The sequence below is a fragment of the Pseudorca crassidens genome, chromosome 5 (genome assembly GCF_039906515.1).
Source record: "Pseudorca crassidens isolate mPseCra1 chromosome 5, mPseCra1.hap1, whole genome shotgun sequence".
Classification (NCBI taxonomy): Eukaryota; Metazoa; Chordata; class Mammalia; order Artiodactyla; family Delphinidae; genus Pseudorca; species Pseudorca crassidens.
In genome coordinates, this window is record NC_090300.1 from 93,346,635 (window position 1) to 93,369,541 (window position 22,907).

General features: G+C 41.0%; 1 pseudogene; it reads left to right on the plus strand.

The window, feature by feature from the left end:
- The first annotated feature begins 5,314 nt into the window (after positions 1 to 5,314).
- LOC137224297 (inosine-5'-monophosphate dehydrogenase 1-like) lies at positions 5,315 to 20,215 on the plus strand (annotated as a pseudogene).
- Positions 20,216 to 22,907: the final 2,692 nt, after the last annotated feature.

Here is a 22,907-nt window from a genome sequence, read left to right on the forward strand (position 1 = left end):
AATGCCAAATAAATTAATAACTATCGACCACTAATATATGAAGAGACAGCAGAAAAATTGAAAAAGATTAAAATACACTTTGGGAAGAGGCAGTTCCCACCTTGTTTATTCAACCATGGAGAGCTGAGTTGTTCTTCCTCATATTTTTGAGATTCACATAAATTTGTATCATCCATATGTTCAACAGCTCACCATCAGCTTTAAGTACAAATGACAAGAGTGGTGACTGAAATCTAAAATCAGTTTCTTCTCTACTTGATTCTCCTTTATTCTTCTCGAAATTGAAGCTTGAGACATACCAAAGTATGGATGTAAACCCTTCAAAAATATTTTTTTAATTATTATATCTCTAGGAGCATAAATAACTCTCCCATGATGATTATTTGCCAGTGTTAAAGTGTATTTGCCAATAGTGGTATTAAAAACAAAACCAGAAAACACATAAAAAGGCTGTGTTGATATTAGAAACAGTCCTGGGGGTGAGTGGAAGATATAAAGTGAACATTTGAATATCAAATAAGGTTTCATGACAGTATACCTACATATAAATTTTAGGCCTTAGAAAGCAATAAATATTGCACTTAAGATTCCCAACAGGGCTTCCCTGGTGGCGCAGTGGTTGAGAGTCCGCCTGCCGATATAGGGGACACGGGTTCGTGCCCCGGTCCGGGAAGATCCCACATGCCGCGGAGCGGCTGGGCCCGTGAGCCATGGCCGCTGAGCCTGCGCGTCCGGAGCCTGTGCTCCGCAATGGGAGAGGCTGCAACAGAGAGGCCCGCGTACCGCAAAAAAAATAAAAAAAGATTCCCAACATGAGCTTCAAAGACAATTTTGCTTTTGGCTGGATGCTGTCTCCACACATACAAAGTCCCAGTGAACTTCCTGAAAAAGGCGGATCCAAGGAACGACCTATATTTGTTTTTGCACACTGAAGTAAAAACTCACACGTTTTTTAAATATACCATTTTATTGGTAATTTTTTACCAACCGCAAGAATATGAATGTGTTTAAGCACCCACACACTGAGTATAATTCATACTAAGAATTAGCTTAAATCTCAAGATCCATGAAAGAGATGTTTGTAAGCGCCAATCTCCTCAATTCTCTAATTGCATTTGTAATAAAGCTGTTATCATGCTTTTAAGTTGCAATTATAGCTATAAGATATATACTTATTGATTGATCTTGATAATTAAGGGGCACTAAACCATGAGACACTCACAGAGTTGACCTGGTTCAGAGTTTTTTAAATTATTTATACTATAGGCTGCACAAAAGAAGACACCAGGTTTACAAATATGTACACCAAAACTAGGGCCACTGACTGGGACTTATAAAAAGTAATTATCCCTACGCAGACTAATATGCACAAATCTAGTATCTCTTAGCACTGTTAATAAAATACTAGTTCATTTTAAACTCTTACTTAGATATTTCATTGTAAATACAAATGCTCAAATTTTTTTCTTCTCTGATGCAATGTTTATGAGTCTAGTGATAGAACTTTGAAAGAGCCATGTGCCCATGGCTAACTACAAATTTTGGAATATAAAAGCAGATTCTATCAAAAGTTTGTCCTTCGGACAGACTCAGTAAAATGTTCAATTTGTAAACTTCTGCTCATCGTATAAATTACTGAAAAGGTGACACATAGTTAACGTTACATGGTGGCAGAAATTCTAAAAATTATTTTCAAAATATAAGAACGTAACTGGGCAGAATTGCCTATAATTCTTATAAAAAGTCATTAGCTTCCTGCCACTTTCAGTGTCACCTTAATAAACTAACAGTTTCCATGTGATCACAGATGCTTACATGTTTATGTGCTGGAGCAAACTCACACCAACCACAGAGAAGCTTGAAATGTACCTTCCCTTTTTTTTAAATTAATTAATTTACTTATTTATTTTTGGCTGCACTGGGTCTTCATTGCTACGCATGGGCTTTCTCTAGTTGCGGCGAGCAGGGGCTACTCTTCGTGCGGTGCACGGGCTTCTCATTGCGGTGGCTTCTCTTGTTGCGGAGCACGGGCCCTAGGCATGTGGGCTTCAGTAGTTGTAGCACACAGGGCTCAGTAGTTGTGGCTTGTGGGCTCCAGAGCGCGGGCTCAGCAGCTGTGGTGCATGGGCCCAGCTGCTTCGTGGCATGTGGGATCTTCCCGGACCAGGGTTTGAACCGGTGTCTCCTGCTTTGGCAGGCAGGCTCTCACACTGTGCCACCAGGGAAGCCCTACCTTCCTTTTAAAGCAAACAAAAGGTGACTTTCCAGGAGTTCTGAGTGATCACAGCACACTCCCCAGAACACACACACACACCTTTCTCAATGACTTGGACAGCAAAACACCCCCTCCTCCACCGTAAGTCATACTTGTGGCTAAGAAGCTTTAAATCCCATGGCCCCCTTTCCACATGCGACTTCATGCAGTAAGGGCCTGTATGAAGCTGCACCATCATTTGGTCTAAGCAAGCTGGATCTTTAGGTCACACTGCATGAGTTTAAGTCACCACTCTGCTATTTACTGGCTGCATAATCTTCGATACGTCACTTCATCTCCCTGAACCTCAGTTTCCTCTCTCTACAAAAATATATAATTTTAACTATCTCATAAATATGTTATGAGAATTACATAACCTTAAACATGAAAAATTCTTGGCACCAGGTAAATGATAAATAAATGCTAATTATTGCCTTTTCTCCCTCTCTGTATGTATGTGCATATAAGTACTGTTGTTAAAATATGTATGTTTATTTAAATATGAATCTATATATTTATATATCTTTATACATGTATAGATATGATACACAGACATATATGCATACATGTATATATACATATAGTATATCAGTGATCAGCAAACTTTTCTGTAAAGAGCCAGATCGTAACTAGTTTAGGATTTGAGGGCTACGCATTCTTCATGGCACCTACTCAACTCGGCTACTGTTGTGCAAAGGCAACCATAGATAAAACATAAGCAAAGGAGCTTGGTTGTGTTGCAATAAAACTTTATTTACAAAAATAGGTGGAGACTAGATTTGGCTGATAGATTGCAAACCCCAATAGAGACAATATGTGTAGTGCGGATGCTGCATATATTGTGCATGTACTTATGGGTATACAGATAGATAGATACAGATTAAATATGCTTTTTCTAAAATTTGATTTAGTATATTTTTATGGGCTTGTTGGATATCTGTATGTTTGTGTGAGAGGGTCTTGTGAGTGTTTCCCCAAATGAACCTTGGAGAAATGTGTCTGAGTATTTTATTTATAATGGAAATTTCTTTCACAAAGCACAAGTTCTCTGCTACATAATTTGCCAAGTACAAATATTTTTTATAGTCCTCTGAAGATGCAAAATTTCCCCACATTGGTAATGATAATAAAATGTGAGTAATAATCATAACCATAATTTTTTAGCATGTACTATATGCTAGATGCTGTATGAAGACTGACGTACATTACATAGATGCTAACACCTACAGTGCAACTAGACACTGTCCCAATTTTACAACAGGAAATAACAGCTACTTCAACTAAGAATTGATGCAAGGAGCAGTTCTGTTTTCTGTTTACACAGTCACAGGGTTTTAGAGCTCTAAAATACTTAGTTTATTCTCTAGATCAAAATTTGCTTTCTTCTCCCCTACTCCATTACTCCATTTTGCATATGAGGAAACTGCAGCCAAGAGAGATAAAGTGATTAGTCCAAGATTCCTAGGCTAGTGAAAGGAAGGCCTGGGACTTAAGCTCATTGCAAGTTTTACATGTAATTGCAATGGACTGAGCTCTTAGTCAAATGTAGTGAATGAGAATTCTTCATTTCATATCAAAACTACAAGGTCTGCTGCCTAGCTTGATTTCACTTATCCAAAGTTATAGAAAGTTTAAAGCCATACAAACATGCAAGGAAAAAAAAATCAGTCTTCATCAGATTTTAAGATTTCTTTGGAAGTCACAGCACCTATTTGAAAGAATATTCCCTTAGGTCCTCTTTTAAATTCTCACTGTATTTATTTCTTCTTCATTCAGTAGCTGATCTTGTATAGGACCTTGTATAGAATTAATGCAGCCTCTTGGCCTGACTGTAGACCCAGGTCCCACTACTCTGATAAGAACATCTCCTTGAAGGCATTAGTGTCCTCTCTCAGAACCTGCCACTGCCCCCCAGCAGCATAATGAACCCAGGCCTATTTACACTCGGGTCTCTGATCTTTGCAGCTACGCAACAAGAGTATTTCCCAACAATTAGCCTGCAGCCCATTAATACTCTGTCTTTAGAAAATCCCCGCAGAGAAAGAAAAAAATCACTCTGTTGAAGAAACCGGAATATTGAACTTGTTGCCTCTTTCTTTACCTACTGATTCAGAGTTATTCATTTCTTTGATGTTCATTGTACTATTGTTAATTCAAATATATCAAAAATAGTTTAATTAAAAGTGTGAGAACTGGCAGACCTTCAAGATGGCAGAGGAGTAAGATGTGGAGACCACCTTCCTCCCCACAAATACAGCAGAAATACATCTACATGTGGAACAACTACTACAGAACACCTACTGTACAGAAGAAATCAAACAGCCCAAAAGGCAAAAAAACACCACGTATCTGGGTAGGGCAAAAGAAGAAAGAAAAAACAGAGACAAAAGAACAGGGACAGGATCTGCCCCTCTGGGAGGGAGCTGTGAAGGAGGAAAAGTTCCCACACACTAGGAAGCCCCTTCACTGGCAGACATGGGGTGTGGCAGGGGAGAAGCTTCGGAGCCACGGAAGAGAGCACAGCAACAGGGGTGCAGAGGGCAAAGCTGAGAGATTCCTGCACAGAGGATCAGTGACGACCAGCACTCACCAGCCCGAGAGGCTTGTCTACTCACCCACCGGGACGGACGGGGTCTGAGAGCTGAGGCTCTGGCTTCGGAGGTCAGATCCCAGGGAGAAGACTGGGGTTGGCTGTGTGAACACAGCCTGAAGGGGGCTAGTGCACCACAGCTAGCCAGGAGGGAGTCCGGGAGAAGGTCTGGACCTGCAGAAGAGGCAAGAGACCATTGATTCAGGGTGCGCAAGGAGAGGGGATTAATAGCAACGCTTAAAGGAGATCCAGGGATAGGCGTGAGCCACGGCTATCAGTGCGGACACCAGAGACAGGCATGAGACATTAAGGCTGCTGCTGCAGCCACCAAGAAACCTGTGTTCAAGCACAGGTCACTATCCACACCTCCCCTCCTGGGAGCCTGTGCAGCCCGCCACTGCAAGGGTCCTGTGATCCAGGGACAACTTCCCCAGGAGAACACACGGTGCTCCTCAGGCTGGTGCAACATCATGCCGGCCTCTACAGCAGCTGGCTTGCCCCGCATTCCAAACCGCTCCCTCCCCCGGCCTGAGTGAGCCAGAGCCCCCTAATCAGCTGCTACTTTCTCCCGTTGTGGAGCACAGGCTCCGGATGCGCAGGCTCAGCGGCCATGGCTCACGGGCCTAGCCGCTCCGCGGCATGTGGGATCTTCCCAGACCAGGGCACAAACCCGCATCCACTGCATCGGCAGGCGGACTCTCAACCACTGCGCAACCAGGGAAGCCCAGCTGCTACTTTAACCCCGTCCTGTCTGAGAGAAGAACAGATACCCTCAGGCGACCTACATGCAGACGCAGGGCCAAATCCAAAGCTGAACCCCAGGAGCTGTGCTAACAAAGAAGAGAAAGGGAAATCTCTCCCAGCAGCCTCAGGAGCAGCAGATTAAATCTCCACAATCAACTTGACACTTGACGTACCCTGCATCTCTGGAATACCTGAAAAGACAATGAATCATTCCAAAACTGAGGCGGTGGGCTTTGGAGGAACTGTAGGCTTGGGGTTTGCTTTCTGCATCTAATTTGTTTCTGGTTTTTGGTTATCTTAGTTTAGTGTTTACAGTTTATTATCACTGGTAGATTTGTTTATTGATTTGGTTACCCTCTTCCTTTTTTTAATATATATATTTTTTTTCATTTTTCTCTTTTTGTGAGTGTGTGATTTTGTCTGTATAGCTTTGCTTTTACCATTTGTCCTAGAGTTCTGTCTGTTTTTTTTGGTTTTTTATTTTAGCATAGTTTTTAGCACTTGTTATCATTGGTGGATTTGTTTATTGGTTTGGTAGCTCTCTTCTTTCTTTCTTTCTCTTTTTTATGACTTTTAAATTTTTTTAATAATATACATATTTATTATTTTAATAACTTTATTTTATTATTTTTTTCGGTCTTTTTTTTTTCTCCCTTTTCTTCTGAGCCATGTGGCTGGCAGGGTCTTGGTGCTCCAGCTGGGTGTCACACATGTGCCTCTGAGGTGAGAGAGCTGTGTTCAGGACACTGGTCCACCGGAGACCTCCTGGTTCCACATAATATCAAACGGCAAAAGTTCTCCCAGAGATTTCCATTGCAACGCAAAGACCCAGCTCCACTCGACAACCAGCAAGATACAGTGCTCGACACCCTATGCCAAACAACTAGCAAGACAGGAACACAACCCCACCCATTAGCAGAGAGGCTGCCTGAAGCATAATAAGGTCACAGACCCCCAAAACACACCACCGGACATGGTCTTGCCCACCACAAAGACAAGATCCAGGCTCATCCACCAGAACACAGGCACCAGTCCCCTCCACCAGGAAGCCTACACAACACACTGAACCAACCTTACCCAGTGGGGGCAGACACCAAAAAGAACGGGAACTATGAACCTGCAGCCTGCAAAAAGGAAACCCCAAACACAGTAAGTTAAGCAAAATGAGAAGGCAGAGAAACACACTACAGATGAAGGATCAAGGTAAAAACCCACCAGACCAAACAAATGAAGAAGAAATAGGCAGCCTACCTGAGAAAGAATTCAGAGTAATGATAGTACAGTTGATCCAAAATCTTGGAAATAGAATAGACAAAACAGAAGAAACGTTTAACAAGGACCTAGAAGAACTAAAGAGCAAACAGACAATGATGAACAACACAATGAAAGAAATTAAAAATTCTCTAGAAGAAATCAATAGCAGAATAACTGAGGCAGAAGAACGGATAAGTGACCTGTAAGATAAAATAGTGGAAATAACTACCACAGAGCAGAATAAAGAAAAAAGAATGAAAAGAATTGAGGACAGTCTCAGAGACTTCTGGACAACAATAAACGTACCAACATTCGAATTATAGGGGTCCCAGAAGAAGAAGAGAAAAAGAAAGGGACTGAGAAAATATTTGAAGAGATTATAGTTGAAAACTTCCCTAATATGGGAAAGGAAATAGTCAATCAAGTCCAGGAAGCGCACAGAGTCCCATACAGGATAAATCCGAGGAGAGACACACCAAGACCCATATTATTCGAACTATCAAAAATTAAATACAAAGAAAATATATTAAAAGCAGCCAGGGAAAACAACAAATAACATACAAGGGAATCCCCATAAGGTAAAGAGCTGATCTTTCAACAGAAGCTCTGCAAGCCAGAAGGCAGTGGCAGGACATATTTAAAGTGATAAAAGGGGAAAACCTACAACCAAGATTACTCTACCCAGCAAGGATCTCATTCAGATTCGAAGGAGAAATTAAAACCTTTACAGACAAGTGAAAGCTAAGAGAATTAAACATCATCAAACCAGCTTTACAACAAAGGCTAAAGGAATTTCTCTAGGCCTACAAGACTTACAATAACAAACCCAAAGACCTACAATAACAAGAGAAGTAAAACACCTACAATAAATAAAACCCAAAACAATTAAGAAAATGGTAAAAGGAACATACATATTGATAACTACCTTAAATGTAAATGGATTAAATGCTTCACCCAAAAGACACAGACTGGCTGAATGGATACAAAAACAAGACCCATATATATGCTGTCTACAAGAGGCCCACTTCAGACCTAGGGACACATACAAACTGAAAGTGAGGTGATGGAAAAAGATATTCCATGCAAATGGAAATCAAAACACAGCTAGAGTAGCAATTCTCATATAAGACAAAATAGACTTTAAAATAAAGACTATTAGAAGAGAAAAAGAAGGACACTACATAATGATCAAGGGATCGATCCAAGAAGATGATAAAACAATTGTAAATATTTATGCACCCAACATAGGAGCACCTCAATAACATAAGGCAAATACTGACAACCATACAAGGGGAAATCGACAGTAACACAATCTTAATAGGGGACTTTAACACCCCACTTTCACCAATGGACAGATCATCCAAAATGAAAATAAATAAGGAAACACAAGCTTTAAATGACACATTAAACAAGATGGACTTAATTGATATTTATAGGATATTCCTACCAAAAACAGTAGAATACACATTCTTCTCAGGTGCTCATGGAACATTCTCCAGGACAGATCATATCTTGGGTCACAAATCAAGCCTTGGTAAAATTAAGAAAGTTGAAATTGTATCAAGTATATATATATATTTTTTTTTAATAAATTTATTTATTTATTTTTGCCTACATTGGTTCTTCATTGACGTGCGTGGGTTTTCTCTGGTTGTGGATGGCAGAGGCTACTCTTCGTTGTGGTGCGCAGGCTACTCACTGAAGTGGCTTCTCTTGGTGTGGAGCATGGGCTCTAGGTTCATGGGCTTCAGTAGTTGCATCACGCAGGCTAAGTAGTTGTGGTGCAAGGGCTTAGTTTCTCTGTGGCATGTGGGATCTTCCCAGACCAGGGATTGAAACCATGCCCCCTGCATTGGCAGGCAGATTCTTAACCACTGGGTCAACAGGGATGTCCCAATCAAGTATCTTTTCCGACCACAAAGCTTACAGACAAGATAACACTTACAGGAAAAAATCTGTAAAAAATACAAACACATGGAGGCTAAACAATACACTACTAAATAACCAAGAGATCACTGAAGAAATCAAAGAGGAAATCAAAAAATACCTAGAAACAAAAGACAACGAAAACATGATGACCCAAAACATATGAGATGCAACAAAAGCAGTTCTAAGATGGAAGATTATAGCAATACAATCCTACCTCAAGGAACAAGAAATATCTCAAATAAACAACCTAACTTTACATCTAAAGCAATTAGAGAAACAAGAAAAAAAAAACCCAAAGTTAGCAGAAGGAAAGAAATCATAAAGATCAGAACAGAAATAAATGAAAAAGAAATGAAGGAAATGATAGCAAAGATCAATAAAACTGAAACCTGGATCTTAGAGAAGATAAACAAAATTGATAAACCATTAGCCAGACTCATCAAGAAAAAAAGGAAGAAAAATCAAATCAATAGCATTAGAAATGAAAAAGGAGAAGGGACAACTGACACTGCAGAAATACAAAGGATCATGAGAGATTACTACAAGCAACTATATGCCAATAAAATGGACAACCTGGAAGAAATGGACAAATTCTTAGAAAAGCACAACCTTCCAAGACTGAACCAGGAAGAAATAGAAAATATAAACAGACCAATCACAAGCACTGAAATGGAAACTGTGATTAAAAATCTTCCAACAAACAAAAGTCCAGGACCAGATGGCTTTACAGATGAATTCTATCAAACATTTAGAGAAGAGCTAACACCTATCCTTCTCAAACTCATCCAAAATATAACAGAGGGAGGAACACTCCCAAACTCATTCTACGAGGCCACCAACACCCAGATCCCAAAACCAGACAAAGGTGTCACAAAGAAAGAAAACTACAGGCGAATATCACTGATGAACATAGATGCAAAAATCCTCAACAAAATACTAGCAAACAGAATCCAACAGCACATTATAAGGATCATACACCATAATCAAGTGGGGTTTATCCCAGGAGGCAAGGATTCCTCAATATACCCAAAACAATCAATATCATAAACCATATTAACAAGTTGAAGGAGAAAAACCATATGATCATCTCAACAGATGCAGAAAAAACTTTCAACAAAATTCAACACCCAATTATTGTAAAAACCCTCTGGAAAGTAGTCATAGAGGGAATTTACCTCAACATAATAAAGGCCATATATGACAAACCCACAGCCAGAATCATTCTCAATGGTGAAAAATTGAAATCATTTCCTCTAGGATCAGGAAAAAGACAAGGTTGTCCTCTCTCACCATTATTATTCAACATTGCTTTGGAAGTTTTAGCCACAGCAATCAGAGAAGAAAAAGAAATAAAAGGAATCCAAATCGGAAAAGAAGAAGTAAAGCTGTCACTTTTTGCAGATGACATTACACAATACATAGAGAAACCTAAAATTGCTACCAGAAAACTACTAGAGCTAATCAATGAATTTGGTAAAGTTGCAGGATAGAAAAGTAATGCACAGAAATCTCTTGCATTCCTATACACTAATGATGAAAACTCTGAAAGAGAAATTAAGGAAACACTCCCTTTTTCCATTGCATCAAAAAGAATAAAATACCTAGGAATAAACCTACCTAAGGAGACAAAAGACTTGTATGCAGAAAATTATAAGACACTGATGAAAGAAACTGAAGACGATACAAACAGATGGAGAGAAATACCATGTTCTTGGATTGGAAAAATCAACATTGTGAAAATGACTATACTACCCACAGCAATCTACAGAGTCAATGCAATACCTATCAAACTACCAATGGCATTTTTCACAGAACTAGAACACAAAATTTCACAATTTGGGTGGAAACACAAAAGACCCTGAATAGCCAAAGCAATCTTGAGAAAGAAAAACAGAGCTGGAGGAATCAAGCTCCCTGACTTCAGACTACAAAGCAAGGCTACAGTAATCCAGACAGTATGGTACTGTCCCAAAAACAGAAATACAGATCAATGGAACAGGATAGAAAGCCCAGAGATAAACCCACGCACATATGGTCACTTTATCTTTGATACAGGAGGCGAGAATATACAATGGAGAAAAGACAGCCTATTCAATAAGTGGTCCTGGGGAAACTGGACAGCTACATGTAAAAGAAGGAAATTAGAACACTCCCTAACACCATACACAAAAATAAACTCAAAATGGATTAAAGACCTAAATGTAAGACCAGACACTAACAAACTCTTAGAGGAAAACATAGGCAGAACACTCCATGACATAAATCACAGTAAGATCCTTTTTGACCCACCTCCTAGAAAAATGGATATAAAAATATATATATAAGCAAATGGGAACTAATGAAACTTAAAAGCTTTTGCACAGCAAAGGGAACCATAAACAAGATGAAAAGACAACCCTCAGAATGGCAGAAAGTATTTGCAAATGAAGCAACTGACAAAGGATTAATCTCCAAAATTTACAAGCAACTCATGCAGCTCAATATCAAACAAACAAACGACCCAACCCAAAAATTGGCAGTTAACCTAAATAGACCTTTCTCCAAAGACGATATACAGATTGTCAACAAACACATGAAAGAATGCTAAACATCACTAATCATTAGAGAAATGCAAATCAAAATTACAATGAGGTATCACCTCACACCAGTCAGAATGGCCACCATCAAAAAATCTACAAACGATAAATGCTGGAGAGGGTGTGGAGAAAAGGGTACCCTCTTGTAACATTGGCGGGAATGTAAATTGATATAGTCACTATGGAGAACAGTATGGATGTTCCTTGAAAAACTAAAAATAGAACTACCATACAACCCAGCAATCCCACTACTGGGCATATACCCTGAGAATTCCATATTTCAAAAAGAGTCATGTACCACAATGTTCACTGCAGCTCTATTTACAATAGCCAGGACATGGAAGCAACCTAAATGTCCATCGACAGATGAATGGATATAGAAGATGTGGCACATATATACAATGGAATATTACCCAGACATAAAAGGGAATGAAACTGGGGCATTTGTAGAGACGTGGATGGGCCTAGAGACTGTCATACAGAGTGAAGTAAGTCAGAAAGAGAAAAGCAAATATCGTATATTAACACATGTATGTGGAACCTAGAAAAATCGTACAGATGAACCCGTTTGCAGGGCAAAAATATAGACACAGATGTAGAGAACAAACGTATCGACACCAAGGGGGGAAAGTGGCGGCGGGTGGTGGTGTGATGAATTGGGAGATTGGGATTGACATGTATACACTGATGTGTGTAAAATGTATAACTAATAAGAACCTGCTGTATAAAAAAGTAAATTAAATTCTAAAATTTAAAAAAAAATCATTCTGAAGAACCTAAGGGCAGGACAGTAATAAAGATGCAGACATACAGAATGGACCTGAGGACACAGGGAGTAGAAGGGTAATCTGGGACGAAGTGAGAGAGTGGCATGGACATATATACACTGCCAAATGTAAAATAGATAGCTAGTGGGAAGCAGCTGCATAGCACAGGGAGATCAGCTCAGTGCTTTGTGACCACCTAGAGTGGTCAGATAGGGAAGGTGGGAGGGAGACACAAGAGGGAGGAGATATGGGGATATATGTATATGTATAGCTGATTCACTTTGATATAATGCAGAAACTAACACACCACTGTAAAGCAATTATACTCCAACAAAGATGTTAAAAAACAAAACAAAATGAGCCACCAAGATAGTTCATGCCATAAAAAAAAAAAAGTAAGAACCCATAGGATAAAACCAATGGACCAATGCATTTTTTAATTAGTAAGAAATAAATATTTCCATAAGAATTTCAGTATGTTTAGCTATTAAATGTACACTCCATGAAGAAACACACATATTATATAGTCTTTGAACATTAAAATGATACTCAGAATTTAAGGTTTTATATGCTTTATGTTTCACATTTATTAAAGAATAAAGTCAACTTTCTCTATATTTCTCTCCTGAAGTAACTTTCATTTTGTCAGAAGTTCAATTATTATGGCACACAGTCCCTACTTTTGGTGTTATAAACTGGGCTTTTCAATCTATACTCCAGCTCTAGTTTGACCTTAAGCTATAGTAAAGTTTTTCCCTCCGTACACAAGGATTTGTTTCTATTACATACCAGTAGCACCCAGGCCTCTAACTGCCTCCCTGAAGACAACTTATAATACCCTAAAAATCACCCCTACTAAAATAATCAGGAGACCAAAGCAAAATAAGCACATTTGTCATTGTTTTTCAATATTATTGAATCCTTAACATAGCCCTGAAAAAGTTTTAGTAAACATGCTTTTTTGCAGTAGTTGACAATTTTAGAGAAAAAGAAATGCTCCCCACCCCACTACCATCCTCCTTTGTTAATAGAGAGCTTTTGGTTTTGCTTTTGTTTCTTTTACTTGCTTATGTTATTTATTTGCTTTGTTTTTATTTTCTTATAAGAATTTTGAATATCTTTCATTTTGGTTATACCTTAGATCTTAACTTTCTCAAATTTTAATCAAAATGCTATTTTTGGTGTTATTTTAATTATAAACACACTCTTACTCCTTGGCCTGTTTTCTACCAAAGTGAAACAAGTTGTGGCGTTTAATATTTAATTTAAAAGTACCTTGGGGCTTCCCTGGTGGCACAGTGGTTGAGAGTCTGCCTGCCGATGCAGGGGACACGGGTTCGTGCCCCGGTCTGGGAAGATCCCACATGCCGCGGAGCGGCTGGGCCCATGAGCCATGGCCGCTGAGCCTGCGCGTCCGGAGCCTGTGCTCCGCAACGGGAGAGGCCACAACAGTGAGAGGCCCGCGTACTGCAAAAAAAGTACCTTGAACTACATTGTATACCTTTAAACTGGTTTCTCACTCTCCCAGTTAGCAACACATCTTGCTTGAACATTGTGATTCTCAACTCACAAAAATAAAGTCGTAAAAAGATGTTTTACCAGTTACCCAAATATTTATTCTATATTTAATTCATTTTTTCAACAAATATTTCTTGAATAATTATCATATGCAAGGCACCATGCTAAGCACTGGTCATTCTGGGAATAAAATAAACGTGGTGCCCTCCTCTCAGAGTTTACAAGCCAATGAGAAAGAGAAAGAATAGTCAAGATAACTAATAAATAAATATAAATTTTCAAACTGTAAAAATTTCTATGGGGGGAATTTCAGTGACAGAAAAGTGGGGACTTAACACAAATGAAAGTATTAGAAAGTGGTGCTGATCAGGTATCACTTGAACTGAAACTGAAGGGATGGAAAGGAGTTAGTCATTGAAAACGGGAAGTAAAAGAGCTTCAGGAAAAGAGAGTCATCTGTACAAATAGATGTCCCCAGTGTGGATGACAGCTGGGCATCTCTGAAACATTAAAGATATCCAGGTTGATAGGGACATGGTAGTCAAGGAATGAGGAGATAAGGTTGAAGAGGTAAGCAGGGAGTCTGTAGTTTATTATAAAGGATTCAGATTGTTTTTTTCCCCTAAAGTAAACCTTCGGAAAATGTTTTAAGTTGGAAAGTGACATAACCAGATTCACACATCCAGATATAAAGATGTAGATATGTACACATACATACATATATTAAATTTTTAATCACTATACTTGTTCTTTGGAAATGGATTGGAGATAGACAACTATGGAAGCAGAGAGGCCTTTTGGGAGACTATTCTAGAAGCTCTGCTGAGAGATCATGGGCACTTGGACAAGGATGGTGGCAGCAGGGATGGGAGGAATAGACCAAATTCAATACATATTTTGGAGGCAAAAATTAAAGAAATTTCTGAGAGATTGGATGTGGAAGATGAGGGAGAGAAAGGAAACAAGGGACACTGTATCTTTCATCCACTTGGATCGGAAGAGATTGAGTGACTATGAGGCTGAGCCTTAAAAATTTAAAAAGAAGTATGTAGAGTTTGGAGTTGTAGAAGGAAAAGCAGCTGTCCTTTAGCAAAAGAAATGTTCTCCTAATGTCTGCATTAAATACAAGGTGAAAATCAGTAACAAGAGCCTTCTTAGTTTGAATTTGCACCTTAGCACCCAAGTTTGCAGTTCCTTCAGCCACTCTTAATGATTTAAAGAACCTTGGGAATTCTCTGGTGGTCCAGTGGTTAGGACTCGGCACTTTCACTGCCAGGCCCAGGTTCAATCTCTGGTTGGGGAACTAACATCTCACAAGCCACGGGGTGCAGCCAAAAAAACTAAAAAAAAAAATAAAGAACGTTTACACAACTCTGATATCCAGAGTCATGGCTACCCAAAAGGTTGGGGACAAAAAAAAAAAAAAAAGGATGGGGACATGTCAAAAGAACAAATGAGGCTCTGCAGCAAATGTGCCCTTTCTTTTTTTAAGTTAGAGTTGATATGGTTAACATAATATGAGTTCCCAAGGATGCTCACATCCTAATCCCTGTGAATATGTTGCTTTACATGATAAAAGTGATTTTTCAGATGTGATTAAGTTAAGCATCTTGACAGTGGGAGATTATCCTGGATTATGCATGTGGGCCCAACATAATCACAAAGGCTTTTTAAGAGGAAGGCAGGAGGGTCAGGATCAGAGAGGAGATATGACAACAGAGGCAGAGGTAGGATTGATGCAGGGCCACAAGCCAAGGAATGTGGTCAGCCTTTAGAAGCTAGAAAAGACAATAAAACCAATTCTCCCCAAGAGCATCCAGAAGGAACGCAAGCCTCCTGATGCCTTGATTTTAGCCCAAGATTAATTTTTGGACATCTGACCTCCTGAACAGAGAATAAATGTGTGTTGCTTTAAGCCACTGAGTTTGGGATACTTTGTTACAGAAGCAATAGGAAAGAAAGCAGTTAGCTTTCTGGCACATGACTGAAGGCCTCCTAATCCTACGAACAATTCAAAACCAGGTATGCAGTAAGGAGATCGACCTCCTGGATAGATCTCCACGCTCACGAAAAAATACAGAGCCTCTGGAGTGAGGTTATTAAAAATGTGATTGCAGTTTCAAATTTGATTTTTAAATGGAATCGAGATTGACTTTTTTTTTTTTTTTTTTGGGTTTGAGGGCCCCTCACTGTTGTGGCCTCTCCCGTTGCGGAGCACAGGCTCCGGACGCGCAGGCTCAGCGGCCATGGCTCACGGGCCTAGCCGCTCCGCGGCATGTGGGACCTTCCCAGACCGGGGCACGAACCCGTATCCCCTCCATCGGCAGGCAGACTCTCAACCACTGCGCCACCAGGGAGGCCCAAGATTGACTTCTTTTTGTTTTGTTTTGTTTTTTGGTTTTTTTTTTTGAGATTGACTTTTGATGGTATAGTTATTTTGAGTATATTTGACCACCACAGAACAACTGTTCATCCAAACAAAATAAAGGTGCTCCTATTGGAACAAATATAGATTTCCTGCAGATCTTGTTAAATATCTACATTGATAATCACCACAAAGTCAAAAAAGTACAGAAGAAAACTCCTATAGGGCATTTACTAAAAATGTTAAGTTGATTAGAGGAATGTTTTAAGAGTATGAGGTCAATCAAGAATGTAAACTTTAGGGGCCTTGCCTGGTGGCACAGTGGTTGAGAGTCCGCCTGCCGATGCAGGGGACACAGGTTCGTGCCCCGGTGCGGGAAGATCCCACATGCCGCGGAGCGGCTGGGCCCGGTGAGCCATGGCCGCTGAGCCTGCGCGTCCGGAGCCTGTGCTCCGCAACAGGAGAGGCCACAGCAGTGAGAGGCCCGCGTACTGCAAAAAAAAAAAAAAAAAAAAAAGAATGTAAACTTTATAATGAATGACCTCAAGGTTGACTTTTAGTTTTCTTTTATGTTGACCTGTCCTTCAAAGGAAAGTGAGACAATTTTTTAGAGTAGAAAGAGGCAAGTGCTGGGAATATTGGGAAACAGTCTTCTAATAGAAGGAACATGAAGGGAAAAGTCAGTCATGTATCCATGGCTTGAAGGGAAAAGAGTAAATTAGAGAGAGAAGGACTGGAGTTGTACACCTCACAACCCTGCCCATGAGTGTTCTGCTTGGCCATCTGTCCCCTTCCTCAACTCTTATCTCAAATTTAATGTGGAAAATAAGAAAAAAAGACCAAGAGGTAAAGAAGAAAAAATAGCATGATGGAAGGATAATTCTATTTATTTTCAGCCACTTCAATTTGGACAAGGCTGCCCTACCAAAGCACTCAATTGGCTGAAGGGGAAAAGTGAACAAAGGAAGAATCGAAAGGACAGTAGAAGCATAAAAGATCAATTAGCTTCCTCATACAGTCTAGAAACAATGAATCTCAAAGGAATAATCCAGAAATATTCTTTTATTTGTTCATTTAGCAGTATGTCCAGTTGTTACTATCCCAGATGCTGGGGACATGGGGAGGGGGAAGGTTGAGATTAGGGAGTAGACAAGCTAACCCTTCCCTGTGGGAACAGGGACCTGATCATTCTTATTCACCGTTGCACACCCAGCACCGAGACATAACAGGTGCTCAATAAACATGTGCTAAATGAAGAAGAAATACAGTGAAGTCAAGGCTAGCCATTCTTACGGAGAAAAGACAGAAAATGAAAGAGTTGATACAACACATGATACTAATCAAATCAATGATACAGGTAATATTTATCTTGGGGTAAGAGAGCAGAGAATTTTTCTGTTTCACACCTGAAATAGCAGTGTTTAGTAGCCATTCCCCTACAATACATGTTAACCTAGCAGTTCTCACTGTATTGGGAGCATTGCTGGTATGTCAGTGCCTAAAACAGCACTGTCCAATACAGTAGCCATTAGTCACAGATGGCTATTCAGATTTAAACTAATTAACATTTAATTTAATTTAAAATTCTGTTACTCTTTTGCATTAGGCACAGTTCAATAGCCACAGGAGCCTAGTGGCTACTATCATCATAGAAAATTCGATTGTACAGCCCTCTTCCACACCATGCTACATTAAAACATAAAAGTAGCCAGAATTTTATAAATGAGAGAAATAAGACATGGTGTATACACACACACACACACACACACACACACACACACACACACACACAGAGCTAAATCGTTCCATATCAACTGAGCATCTAGAGGAGGCAAATCAACTTTGTTTCTGATAAATCTCACTTCCTCACAAATACAGCTGAACCTTGAACAACCCAGGTTTGAACTGCATGGGTCTACTTATATACAGATTTTTTTCAATAAATATATTGGAAAATTTCTTGGAGATTTGAGACAATTTGAAAAAAATTCATAGACAAACTATATAGCCTAAAATATCAAAAAATTAAGAAAAAATTAAGTATGTCACAAATGCATAAAATATATGTAGGAACTAGCCAATTTTATCATTTACTGCCATAAAATATACACATATCCATTATTAAAAAGTTAAAATTTATCAAAACTTATGCACATAAACCCTTACAGATTATTAATTCATTAGTGTATGTGCTATGCTACAATGAAGCAACTGTGTAAATTACTAGGCTACCATAAAGCAATCATATAGCTGCTTCTTCGTTATCAATGCAAGAATCATTATACCTGTAAATAAATATGAATTTCTTTTTCACATTATTTTTTTTTTCATTGTTTTTTTTTGGTCCTGCCACACAGCATGCCTAATCTTAGTTCTCCGACCAGGGATCAAAAAAGTGCCCCTTGCAGTGGAAGCTCGGAGTCCTGACCACTCGACCACCAGGGAATACCAATTTATTTCATTTCTGATGTCTAGCATTAGTAGTACATATAACATCTACAGTTTTTTGTATCATTTAAGACAATAATGGGGGCTAAAGTCGACAAGGTGCTAGCAGGGGGCATGAGGGTGGTTCAGTCCTGACATGGCACGGGGCTCAGAGGCTCTGCTCCTCTCCCCACCGGCTGTGATGCTTCCCCGGGCGTGGCAGGCCCTTCCCTTTTCAGGGACCCCTCCTCACCCAGTTACATTCACTTTCCTCTCTTCACAGAGATTTACTGATTCTCTGAGGATTCATAGACTTCACAGCTGATGAGGTGGACCTGATTTGAGCCCTGACTTGGAAGATCATGCTGAAGACGCCTCTCATCTCCTCCCCCCTGGACACTGTGACAGAGGCTGACGTGGCCATCGCAATGGCTCTGATGGGCGGTATCGGTTTCATTCACCGAAACTGCACTCCAGAGTTCCAGGCCAACGAGGTCGGAAGGTCAAGGAGTTTGAACAGGGCTTCATCACGGACCCTGTGGTGCTGAGACCCTCACACACCGTAGGCAAGGCGCTGGAGGCCAAGATCCAGCATGGCTTCTCCGGCATCCCCATCACTGAGACGGGCACCAGCAAGCTGGTGGGCGTCGTCACCTCCCAAGACATCGACTCCCTCACCGAGAAGGACCACACACCCTCCTCAGTGAGGTGATGACACCGTGGAATGAGCTGGTGGTGGCTCTAGTGGGTATGACACTGAAAGAGGCAAATGAGATCCTGCAGCACAGCAAGAGAAGGAAGCTGCCCATTGTTAATGATCAAGACGAGCTAGTGGCCATCATTGCCCGCACTGACCTGAAGAAGAACCAGGATTACCCTCTGGCCTCCAAGGATTCCCACAAGCAGCTGCTGTGTGGGGCGGCCATGGGTACCCATGAGGATGACAAATACCACCTGGACCTGCTCACCCAGGCGAGTGCCAACGTCATAGTGCTGAACTCATCCCAAGGGGACTCTGTGTATCAGATCACCATGGTGCACCACATCAAGCAGAAGTATCCCCACCTCCAGGTGACTGGGGGAAATGTGACAGCAGCTCAGGCCAAGAACCTGATTGACGCTGGCGTGGACAGGCTGCGTGTGGGCGTGGGCTGTGGCTCCATCTGCATCACCCAAGAAGAAGTGATGGCCTGTCGTCGGCCCCAGGGCACTGCCACGTACAAGCGGCTGAGTACACCCGGCGCTTCGGGGTGCCAGTCATAGCCGATGGTGGCATCCAGACCGTGGGGCATGTGGTCAAGGCCCTGGCCCCTGGAGCTTCCACAGTGATGATGGGCTTGCTGCTCGCCACAACCATGGAGGCCCCTGGAGAGTACTTCTTCTCGGATGGTGTGAGGCTCAAGAAGTACCGGGGCATGAGCTCGCTGGACGCCATGGAGAAGAGCAGCAGCAGCCAGAAGCGCTACTTCAGCAAGGGAGATAAGGTGAAGGTCATGCAGGGCGTCGCGCGCTCCATCCAGGACAAAGGCTCCATTCAGAAGTTCGTGCCCGACCTCACAGTGGGATCCAGCACGGCTGCCACGATTTTGGTGCCCGTAGCCTGTCTGTCCTGAGGTCCATGTACTCAGGAGAGCTCAAGTTTGAGAAGCAGACCATGTCAGCTCAGATGAAGGGTGGTGTCCACGGCCTGCACTCTTATGAGAAGAGGCTGTACTGAGGACGGTGGTGGAGGCCAAGGCGGCAGAGGCTTTGTGTCCCAGGGTCCCTCTTTGGGCACAGCCTCCCTCCATAACTGAGTCGTCCACAGATTTGCACTACTGGTTCCTCAGCTCCTATCCAGGGAGAGAGGAGGGGAGGCCCTGAGGCTCTGTGGCCCCTCTCTGGGCTTCCGCCACAGGTTCAGGACTGCTCCCAGGCCGGGCTGCCCTGGGAGCCCCCCCAGGTTCCTCCTTCTTCAGTTCCCCTGAGCCCAGCCAGCCTGGGCTCTCAAGCCCTGCGCCTGCCTCAGGTCTTTCTCATTGCAGCCTGCTCCAGCCCGGCTCCCACCCCTGGGACAGGTGGTCCCCCCGGCTTCTCCTGTCGGGCACCTCCCTCCCTAGCCCCACCCCAGAAATGGTGCTCTCCTGGCCCTGCCTCTGGCCCCTTCCTGGGCTGCTGCCCCCTCAGCCATGTGGCACTTCTGGGCTCCTGACCTAGGCCAGAGGAAGGTCTCTGCCCCCTTCCCCTGGCCCTGGACTATCCAGGCCCTGCTCCTCAGGCCGCCCCACCCCTGGCCCTGATTCACCCCCGTGCCCAGGTGCACCGTTCCTGTCCTCTCCTCTCAGCTGCAGTTTAAGGCTTTAACTTGCACACTTTGGGGTCACAGTTGCATCACTGTATGTTAAATAATCTGAATAAATCAAGAGGTTTCAATGCCTCCACACAAAAAAATAATAATGAGGTAGGTACTAACAGATGATTCATCTTGTAAACAGATGACATAAACCTATGGTATCACTAAATACAGTACAGTATAGTGAGGGTATTTTCTATTCCTTATAATTTTCTTAATAACATTTCCTTCTCTCTATCTTACTTTATTGTAAGAATACTGTATATAATACATGTAACATACAAAACGTGTCCACAGAGTGTTTATCAGTAAGCCTTCCGGTCAACAGTTGGCTATTAGTAGTCAAGTTTTGGGGGAGTCAAGTTATATATGGATTTTCGACTGCACAAGGGGTCGGTCCCTCTCACACCCACATTGTTCAAGGGTCAAATGTATTTTTATTTATTAAGTTAGTAAAGATAATTTTGCACACATAGGTCTAGCAACCACTGGGAAACACCAGAACTATATATTATCACGTATTTTTACCCAGTCTTTCAAAACCCAATACAATCTTGTTTTTAAACATCATCTGTCATTCTTTTTTTTTAATTTTATTTATTTATTTGGCTGCATCAGGTCTTAGTTGCAGCAAGCGGGATCTTCATTGTGGTATGTGGGATCTTTCGTTGCAGTGTACAGGCTTCTCTCTAGTTGTGGCACACAGGCTCAACTGGTTGTGGCACACAGGCTCACGGTGCGTGGGCTTAGTTGCCCTGCAGCATGTTGGATCTTAGTTCCCCGACCAGGGATCGAACCCACGTCCCCTGCATTGGAAGGTGGATTCTTAACCACTGCACCACCAGGGAAGTCTCCCAATACAATCTTATCAAGCAATATCTGCCAAATCCTGACATTTGTGGACTTGCATACACCTGTTATGGACCCTGGTTGAAAACCTTGTAGCAAGTTGACAATTCACCTTTAGAATTCCCTGTGTGCTGGAATTTAGTAACAGATCTGTCAAGCTACAATTACCAAGCCAAAGTTGCATTTTATTTCCAAATGCCCATAGAAGCATTTTTATTCAAACTGGCAAGGCTCTGGTTTAAAAAAGTTATTCCTTAGATTCTGTACTTCATGAGGTTATCTAATAAACAGACATTGGTTCACCAATTAGATGAAATCTGCATTTTCCTAAATCATAAAATGAGCTGACTGAGGTTTAGTTAGCTGGAAATCCCTTGGTAAATTATAAAAAGTGAGACATAAACAGGACAAGCACCATTGCAAAATGACTGATTACAAAAGTGAATGACTTTATGACAAAATGAGAGGTTAATTTGAAAACACACCTGGAAATGAAAACCAAAACAAAGCTTAAAATAAAAAGAAATATAATACACTAACTTGGATGTATGTGTGTGTATATATATATGATTTAATAGCTGTATTTGTTAAATACAAAAGGAAAAGAGGGTCAGACTATGAGTAAATCTGGAAATACTTGCATATCCTCTTTGCCTTAATTAACTCATCCCTACAATGGATATCAGTGAGTTCTCTCTTCTTAATAAGGATTAAATAAGACCACCATGGAAATAAACTTAGGAAAGGATATAACCTTTGGAGAAAGTAGCACTAAATTATTTACAAACTGTCCAAGTTAAAAACAGTAGAAGATAAAGAACTCTAATTATGCAAGAGGTCAGTAGCTCTTTTGCAAACATGAACATAAAAGGACTTCCACAGGGACTGGCAAATCCTGGACCATTAAACATTCTCCTAAAAACCTAAAACCCTCACTTTGCAGAGGGAACACCAAGTGACCATTCTTTTTTTTTTTTTTAATAGATCTTTATTGGAGTATAATTGCTTCACAATACCATGTTAGTTTCTGTTGCACAGCGAAGCAAATCAGCCATATGCATAAGAAAGCACAGGAGATCATATTTTCAAATGGGCAATGTAATGAATGATATGATAAAGGTTTTTCATGCCTTACTAATTTTGATGATAGACGTCACATTTGATTAGCCTGGTTAAGTGTCCATTGTCAAGAGCAGCTTAGGTAGAGAGAAATGTCCTCTCTTACTGTCAAATTGTCACTTAGATTTATTTAGAATTTCATCCCTATTTAAAGTTCTCAGATCAGGGTACAAATTAAAGGCC